This window comes from Tachyglossus aculeatus, chromosome X1, assembly GCF_015852505.1.
Source record: "Tachyglossus aculeatus isolate mTacAcu1 chromosome X1, mTacAcu1.pri, whole genome shotgun sequence".
In the NCBI taxonomy this organism is placed as follows: Eukaryota; Metazoa; Chordata; class Mammalia; order Monotremata; family Tachyglossidae; genus Tachyglossus; species Tachyglossus aculeatus.
Genome location: NC_052101.1, coordinates 133,850,219 through 133,859,997, shown reverse-complemented (window position 1 = coordinate 133,859,997; position 9,779 = coordinate 133,850,219). Strand labels below are relative to the sequence as shown.

Below are 9,779 nucleotides of genomic sequence, written 5' to 3'. Positions count from 1 at the left end.
CAATCGTATTTATTGAGCACTTACTGTGTGCAGAGCACACGATTTTGACCCCTTCCTCACCTTCCTTCTCTCCTTTTCCATGTCCACTCTGATCCTCGGAGACTTCAACATCCACATGGATATCCCTGGTGATTCCTCTGCCGCCCACCTTCTATCCCTCCTTGACGCTGCCAACCTCTCGCTCCACCCCACCTCGCCCACTCAACAACTTGGTCACACCCTCGACCTCATCATCTCCTACCACTGCACTACCTCCACCCTCACCAACTCTGAAATCCCTCTCTCTGATCATAACCTTCTCACCTGCCTCCTCACTCACACTCCTCTCCCCTGTAAATCTATATTACTACCTCACAGAGACCTCTGCTCTCTCGACCCCAGCCATCTTTCTGAGCGCCTCACACCCCACCTCACCTCCCTTTCCTCTCTACCCAATCTTGATGATCAGATTACTGCTCTCAACTCTACCCTCTTTGCTCAGCTTGACTCCCTTGCTCCCCTTTCCCTTCATCACTCTCCTTCCACTAACCCACAGCCCTGGATCACTGCCACTGTCTGCCTCCTTTGCTCTTATGCTCGAGCTGCTGAACGCTGCTGGCGAAAGTCTAAACACCATGCCAACCTCGTTCACTTCATGTTTATCCTTTCCTGCCTTAACTCTGACCTCTCCTCTGCCACACAAAACTATTTCTCCTCCCTTATTGACACCTATGCCCATCATCCCCGTCAGCTCTTCTGTACATTTAACTCCCTTCTCAGGCCCCCTGTTCCTCCCCCTCCTCCTTCCCTCACCCCCAACGATCTGGCCTCCTACTTCATTAATAAAATTAAATCCATCAGGTCTGAGCTCCCCAAAGTCACTCCCCCCCTTCCCCAACCCCCGGCTCTCAACCCTCTCTACTACTCTCCCATCTTTTCCAGCAATATCCTCAGATGAGCTCTTCTCCCTCCTCCCAGGTGCTACTCCGGCCACCTGTACTTCTGACTCCATTCCATCTCATCTTATGAAATCTCTCGCTCCGTCCCTCCACCCCTCCTCCCCTCCTTAACTTCCATCTTCAACCACTCACTCTCCACTTGTTCCTTTCCCTCTGCCTTCAAACATGCCCATGTCTCTCCAATACTAAAAAAACCCCTCTCTTGACCCCACCTCACCTTCTATTTATCGCCTTATCTACCTCCTACCATTCCTTTCCAGACTCCTTGAACGAGTCGTCTACATGCGCTGCCTCTAATTCCTCAACGCCAACTCTCTCCCCTCCAATCTGGCTTCCATCCCCTACATTCCACAGAAACTGCCCGCTCAAAGGTCACCAATGACCTCCTGCTTGCCAAATCCAACGGCTCCTACTCTATCCTAATCCTCCTCGACCTCTCAGCTGCGTTCAACACTGTGTACCACCCACTTCTCCTCAACACGCTATCCAACCTTGGCTTCACAGACTCTGTCCTCTCTTGGTTCTCCTCATCTCTCTGGCCGTTCATTCTCACTCTCTTTCGCGGGCTCCTCCTCCGCCTCCCATCCCCTTTCTGTAGGGGTTCCTCAAGGGTCAGTTCTTGGTCCCCTTCTGTTCTCTATCTACACTCACTCCCTTGGTGAACTCACTCACTCCCACGGCTTCAACTATCATCTCTACACTGATGACACCCAAATCTACATCTCTACCCCTGCTTTCTCTCCTCCCTCCAGGCTCGTATCTCCTCCTGCCTTCAAGACATCTCCATCTGGATGTCTGCCCACCATCTAAAACTCAGTATGACCAAGACTTCAGTCTTCAGTCTTCAGACTTCAGACTCCTTATCTTCCCTCCCAAACCCTGCCCTCTCCCTGACTTTCCCATCACTGTTGACGGCACTACCATCCTTTCCGTCTCAGAAGCCCGCAACCTTGGTGTCATCCTCGACTCCGCTCTCTCATTCACCCCTCACATCCAATCCGTCACCAAAACTTGCCTGTCTCACCTCCACAACATCTCCACGATCTGCCCTTTCCTCTCCATCCAAACCACTACCCTGCTGGTTCAATCTCTCATCCTGTCCTGACTGGATTACTGCATCAGCCTCCTCTCTGATCTCCCATCCTCCTGTCTCTCCCCACTTCAATCTATACTTCACGCTGCTGCACGGATTGTCTTTGTGCAGAAATGCTCTGGGCATGTTACGCCCCTCCTCAAAAATCTCCAGTGGCTACCAATCAACCTCCTCATCAGGCAGAAACTCCTCACTCTCAGCTTCAAGGCTGTCCATCACCTCGCCCCCTCCTACCTCACCTCCCTTCTTTCCTTCTACAGCCCAGCCCACACCCTCTGCTCCTCTGCTGCTAACCTCCTCACTGTGCCTCATTCTCGCCTGTCCCACCATCAACCCCCGGCCCACGACCTTCCCCTTGCCTGGAATGCCCTCCCTCTGCACATCCGCCAAACTAGCTCTCTTCCTCCCTTCAAAGACCTACTGAGAGTTCGCCTCCTCCAGGAGGCCTTCCCAGACTGAGCCCCCTTTTTCCTCTCTCCCTCCTCCCCCTCCCCATCCCCCTGCCCTACCTCCTTCCCCTCCCCACAGCACCTATATATATGTTTGTACAGATTTATTACTCTATTTTACTTGTACATATTTACTATTCTATTTATTTTATTTTGTTAATGTGTGTTGTTTTGTTGTCTGTCTCCCCTTTCTAGACTGTGAGCCCGCTATGGGGTAGGGACCACCTCTATATGTTACCAACTTGTACTTTCCAAGCGCTTAGTACAGTGCTCTGCACACAGTAAGTGCTCAATAAATATGATTGAATGAATGAATGAATGAATGAATGGTCGTGGTCAAGCCTAGAGGAAAGGACACTTAATTTGTGGGCAGGGCAGTGGAAAATGAAGATGACTAATCTAAAGATTGAGAAAGCTGACAAAGGAAAGGAGTTCCGTCTTCATACTAAGGGAGGTGGGCAGCCATTGTAAGGTTTTGAGGAGTGGAGCTAGGTGTGCTGAGACATGTTATACTGTCATATTGTCCTCACCCAAGGACTTAATACAGTGTTCCGCACACAGTAAGCGCTTAGTAAATACAATTGACTGACTGACTGATAGCAGCATGTCGAGTTCAACTGAAGGGGCCAACGCTGAAGGCAGGAAGACCAAGGAGGAGATTCATTCATTCATTCATTCATTCAATCGTATTTATTGAGCACTTACTGTGCACAGAGCACTGTTCTTAGTGCTTGAGAAGTACAAGTTGGCAACATATAGAGACTGTCCCTACCCAACAACGGGCTCACAGTCTAGAAGATGAAAACTTGAACAGGTGTGGTGACTGGTTGAGGAGGAAGGGGCACATCTAGGTAGCGTTTTGGAGGAAGAGTTGCAGATTTAGCAGTGTGGAGGGTCTCTAATGCACTTTGGGAAAAGCAAGGGTAATTTCCCATAATCACTGGTTTATTTCAAAGAACAGGCATTAGGCATCTAGAACTGGCACTCAGGTTACAAAATGAGAGGAAAATGTTCTCATCTGTGTTGCATTAGGATTTTCAGTTGAAATAACACGAGAGCTAAACAATTTAATACCAAATTACTGACAAGTTAGTGACATGCATCTCAAACCTTATTCTGCAAATAATGTACTGAATAAGGATCACACTCCAATTGATCATTCGTACTTATGGAGCACTTACTGTGTGCACAGCCCTGTACTAAGTGCTTCTTTGTTACTTTTCCTGTTCCCTGTAAGGAGAATGTGTCTTTTACTTCCATTGTTATTTCCAAAGGAGAATTGGGGTTCCAGGACAAAGAATAATATATAGGCTTAGTGTGTTATGTAATGTTTTGTGAATTGAAGTTTGGTGACATCAGAGAGGTGGGTGGGCAAATTTTGTGGATTTTATTTTAAGACAATAAAGCGTTAACATTAGAACATTTATAATAATGTCCCAATTCTTTTTTCCACCTTTTACATAGCTGAGAATTTGCTCGATAAGCTTCTAGAATTCATTCCACATGACGTTTCAGAAAAAGAAGAATAAAGAAAAGCTCTTGGCTGCTTGAAGAACCTGCTTAAAGAACAAGTTAAAAAAGAAGAAGATAAGGTTTTCCTGTTCCTTTCAAAGATTATAAATCTATTTCCAAAGACTTTACAGAAAGCCTGAGAGTTTCACTGTGGGCAGGGAATGTGTCTACCAACTCATTTATATTGTACTCTCCCAAGCGTTTAATACAGTGCTCTGCACAAAGTAAGCGCTTAAGCAATAATTGATTGATTGATAGTTCTCCACATGTGAGTCCTAATTTTGGGAAGAAAAGAAAACTGAATTGCCATTTCTCCAAGAATTTCATTCTGTTATTTTCTGCATCGATATGAGGTGAAGCAAGACTTTCAGGGAAGTGAATCAGGGCCATTTGTAGGGAAAGGCCAGTTGGGCCAATGACTCCAAGTCCCTCCTTCCTCCTGGAGACCCCACCCCTCCTGGGGAATGAAGTTCTGGACAGTTGCTGTTGTGCAGGAGAGGGGGCTAAGGACAAAACAATGCACCCAAGTCCCCGGTGTCCCTTCTCTCTCCCGCCGCTCCTCACACAGGTAGCTCTCTGAGGTCCCTTGACCCATCAGAAGAGGCGGAGGGGGTTGCACACATGGGAAGCCATGGGCTCTACCCCTCTTGGGGTGCCCCTGAGAGGAATGAGGTCCAAGATGGAACAATGACGCGGCTGTTGATTGGCTCTTTAAGAGACCCTCTGCCATGATAGCAGATGTTGAAGCATAGGGCAAAAATACTCTAGTGCAAAGGGTTTAGTCTTAGGATGGGACATAATGATTAGGGCCCCATTAACTTGGAGTTAGCAGCAACTGAGAGAAACTTCAAGCACGAATTTGCACCCAGTAAGCACTCACTAAATACACTTGATTGATTGATTTGCTGTAGTCCGAGGGAATTTATCTAGACATTATTCATGTTAGGAAATGACCTTGCCCAGGACGAGAGTTTGTCCAGGTTTGTGCAAGTACAGAGTGTAAGCTCCCTGTGGGCAAGGATTGCATCTACTGACACCCAAGTGACGTCCTCTCCCAAACTCCGTGCACCTGAAGGATGTCCTTCTCTGGCCTTGGCCATTAGCACATCCTGGCCCTGCTTTTGATTTAACCTCTTACTATTGTGAGCTTTTCAATAGCATTTGTTGCAAGCCTACCAGTTGATCGGTCAGTCGTATTTATTGTGCAGCATGCTAGGTGTTTGGGAGAGTACCATAGAATTAGCAGATCTGATCCCTGCCTTTAAAACTTGTATTTTCTATAGTTAACACCACTCATTTTCCACATTGTGCCAGGGTGATGCTACGTGGAGCCACAGCACACCCGCCTCCTTGAAATGGTTTCTGTGGTGTCCTGTATTGCAGGGACAAAGCCCTAAAACAAGTGCCATTGTTGGAGATTCCTTGCTGAAAGGCAAGGACCAAGAAAAGGACCTTCCAAAGCAGCATTCTGAGTTACGTGCTCAGGTTTGCCACCCACCTGCAAATGATGAATTCAAGAGTCAGTTAGAGAGTCCGGAAGGAGATCCCACAAGTACTCTTTCTGGTGAGCTGGAACCCGTCGTAAGGTAAACCACAACAAAAGACAGCACAACGATTTTGTTTATTTTCATGTAGCTGTACCACGTGACGATGAGCCAGATCAATTCAATGAGTTTTAGCATTGTGTGATAGAGGGGATGGGGAACCTACTTACCCCCTTCCTCCTCAGTGTCACCTGATGGAGCTCGTGAGATGAGTCTGGCCTATGTAGCATCACAAAAATGGAGGAAGGAACCATGAGCAATCCCACCTGGGCCTGCCCTTTGCCCAAACTCCCCACGGGCTTCCTGTGTCTCTCCGCATCAGGCAAAAACTCACCATTGGCTTCGAGGCTTTTCACTGTCTGGAAAGGCAGTCTGTGTGTTGTTTCCATTGTATGTTCCCAGGTGCTTAGAACAATCCTTTGCTCAGCAAAGGCCACTGATTGATTGATTGATGGATCGTTTGATTGCGGTGGATTATGACCACCCTCCCCCACACATACCCAGGGTCTTTTTCAATTGTTTTGTCCCCGACCGAGCTGTCCCCTTTTGATTACTTTTTTTTCCTCCTCAAGTGTACTGTCTCACACTGTCAATCAATCACATTTATTGAGCACTTATGTGTACAGAGCACTGGACTAATAGCCTGGGAGAGTACAATATAACAGAGTTGGTCCTTTTTGACTTTTATTTCCTTTTTATAGGATTATTTGTCTGAAGTCATTTGGCCTTCCAAAATGTTAGCCACCCTAACCCGGTTTTATATTGATGGTAAATCTGATAAGTGTACTCTCAATTCCTTCATCCTGATCATTAATCAAGATACTGATCAAAAACACTATTACTTTATTACAACCTACTATCCCCTTTCTTTTAGTGAACCTGGGTCGGAGCATCCTGCTCCAGCAGTTGAAAAGTCGAGTGCAGCAGCCACCCAAAGAAAGTACAATTACAAATGTTTTCTATCCCTTTTTTAAGCTTAGCTGGAAATTTTAGAGGAGAGAATGGGTCCACTCTTCACCATCTCAAGTGACTGTCTCAGCTTTTACCTCCTAATGCTTGTGGCTCTGTCTCCTGGAATCTTTCCACTTTTCAACTAAAGCCTTTCAGCAACAGAGTGACTGGATGGGTAGTTGGGAGGGAATAATCAGGAACAGTGTTTCATTGTCTGATGACAATGCCAAGAAAGCTCTATTCATGAGAACCTGGATGAATTGTGGCGGGGAAATTGTTTTTGTCCCAATCCAAATAGTAGGCGTAGTGGGAGTGGTGGCAGTGGTTATTTGGCACCCACTTACTTGAGGTGCATCATACTTTGTGGGTGCTCTTGGTAAATTCAGAATAACCAAGTGACATATTCTCTGGGCACAAGGAGCTAATGCTGAAATGAGAGATCAGAGTGCTAGACTGCAAACTCCTTGTGGGCAGGGAATGAGTCTGCCAACTCTCTCAAACCCCTAGTACATTGCTCTGTACACAGTAAGTGGTTGCTAGAGGCTGTACATTAAATTCATAACTGCTAGAGCTGGCCAAAGGGATGGTATGACTCAAGGTGCTGGGAAATGAATCAGGGAGACCTGGCCTGAGGAGGTAAGATTTCAGGAGGGATTCGAATGTGGGGAAAGCTGTGGTCTGTCTGACATGGGGAAGGAGAGAGTCCCAAGCTGGGGGAATGGGGTGAGTAAGGGGTTGGAGGAGGGAGAGTCGAGAATGAGGTGCAGTCAGAAGTTGGTTTTGGGGAAAGGAGGAGAGCGACTTGGGGGATAGCCAGTAGAGAGAGCTGTTAGGTCAGGTGGGACCAGATTGTGGAGTGCCTGGAAGCTTACAGTATGCAGAATAGCATAGTGAGTCCTGGGAAGAATACACAGGTAGGAATTAGACACTGTCCCTGCTCTACGCTCCCTCACACAGCTCTCTCAAGTGTGCACTAAGCTGTTGAAAGGAAAGGAGAGGGGGCAGTCGTGCTGGTTGCAGAATTGCTGGAGGTCCCTATTCATCATCTCCCTTGGCGGATAATACTCGCTAGCATTGTCCGCACTGTGCTTTGTGGGGAAGGTATTGTCCCTCCTCACACTTGCTCTGCGGAGGCGAGTCTCTCAGCTATTATGACTGTCAGGGTGAGGGATGGGGGCAGGTGGATGGACAGATGGGCAGACAGCTCAGGAGGTACTGTAGATATGCAGACTAAGGAAGCCTTTCATCTTACATGTTTATGTAACCATTAAAGAACAACCCGAAAATCCCTAAAGAAGGTGCAGAAGAAAAAGTAGCCACCATCTTGACCACTGGAATTCAACTTCATGGTTTTACCCAGGAAAGAAGACTGCAGTGGCTCTGGACCATAAACACTACGAGTTAGAGAAATTGAGTGATATATAATTCCCGAAAGAGTTTTGGTGTAGAGATTTAAAAAAAACTGTACTCTGTTTTAGGCATTTCTGTTTTAAGCAAATTTTGTCTTACCGATCCCAGGTTGTTTCCCTGCAAGATATTCAAATCGGGGGTGGTGATATTGTTTCTTAAAGGGTCCTAAGGTAGCAGAAGTTGTGGAGACCTTTGTTTGGCTTGCTAAAGAAGCATGCCAAAAAGGAAGAAACACAAGAGTATTCACTGCTTTTAACTGTTTTCAAATTTGTCTTTTGTTTTTCCCATGACAAATGATTAGCAGGGGCAGAGATCACTAAATGTTTAAATAGGATTTTTGATGTTTTAATTGAATTTGGTTATTAAAAAGTGTTCTTAGTGAATGAAATAAATTGTGGGACGTTAAGATGTCATTATGCTTAAGTCATTAAGAACCAAACTTACCACCGAGGAAGAAGTTATGTAACCCATTGTTCAAATGCATTTGCATCACTTCTGGCCTGATGGGCAGAACAGAATGTAAGGCACTTTTGATCAAGGTGTACTTTTTTAAGTAAGTTAAATGAGATGTTATTATTAAATTAAAAGGATTTTTTCCTGAAAATGGTATGTGAGTAGTCCTTTTGAGTATTTTTTTTGTTCTAAATACATTTCTGGGTTGCAGAAATTGTACACGTCCTCTTTGGCCCCACACAATTATACATCACTGGTTCTCTTACATTTTTAAGTTCTTATTCCTTTTGTTGTACTGTCTACCATGCTTTCTGATGTCCCGACTTTCTTGAGGAGTAGGGAAACATGGACTTAACGATTTTGTTGATAAATGATTCGTGCAGGAGAGTGAAGTATGGATTGGAATGAGGAGAGACAGGAGGCCGGGAGGTCAGCAGGGAGACAGATGCAATAACCAAGGTGGGTTAGGGTAAGTGCTTGGATCAGCATAGTAACAGTTTGGATGGAGAGGAAAGGGCAGATTTTAGCGATGTTGTGAAGTAGAGCCGAAAGGATTTGGTGACAGATTGAATATGTGAGTGGAATGAGAGAGATGAGTTGAGGAAAACGCCAAAGATTATGGGCTTGTGACAGGTAGGAGAGTGGTGTTGTCTACAGTGATGGGAAAGATGGGGAGAGGGGACAGGGTTTGTGCAGGAAGATAAGGAGTTCAGTTTGGGACATGTTTAATTTGAGATATCGGTGGGACATCCAAGTAGTTATGTCTTGAAGGAAAGAAGAAGTGCAAGATTGCAGGGAAGGAGAGGTCAGGGCTGGAGATGTAGATTTGGGCATCATCCACATAGAAGTGGTAAATTGAAGCCATGGGAGCGAATGAGCTCTCCAAGGGAGTGGGTGTAGATGGAGAACAGAAGGAGACCCAGAACTGAACCTCGAGGGATCCCCTCTGTGCGAAGGTGAGAGGCAGAGGAGGAGCCAGCAAAAGAAACTGAGAAGGAGCGATCAGAGAGATAGAAGGAGAACCAGGAGCGGACAGTGTCAGTGAATCCCAGGTTGGATAACTGTTCAAGGATAAGGGGGAGGTCTACAGGGTCCAAGGCAACTAGCCATGACAGGGGTTCTCTTTGTGATGGGTGAGGTTTCTGAGCCTTCTTCCCCTGGCTAAGGACACGAAGAGTGGGGCATTTTGTTTACTCATTGGTGCCACCGTGTGGGGATCCCAGGGTAATAATAATAATAATAATAATGATATTTGTTAAGCTCTTACTATGTGCCAGGTACTGTATCCCCCCGGCCTTACCTCCTTCCCTTCCCTACAGCACTTGTATATATGTATATATGTTTGTACATATTTATTACTCTATTTATTTATTTATTTATTTTACTTGTACATATCTATTCTATTTATTTTATTTGTTAATATGTTTGG

General features: G+C 45.9%; 1 pseudogene; it reads left to right on the top strand.

Moving 5' to 3' along the window:
• The window catches only part of LOC119949978, a 32,932-nt pseudogene extending 25,129 nt beyond the window's left edge, over positions 1 to 7,803 (top strand).
• Positions 7,804 to 9,779: the final 1,976 nt, after the last annotated feature.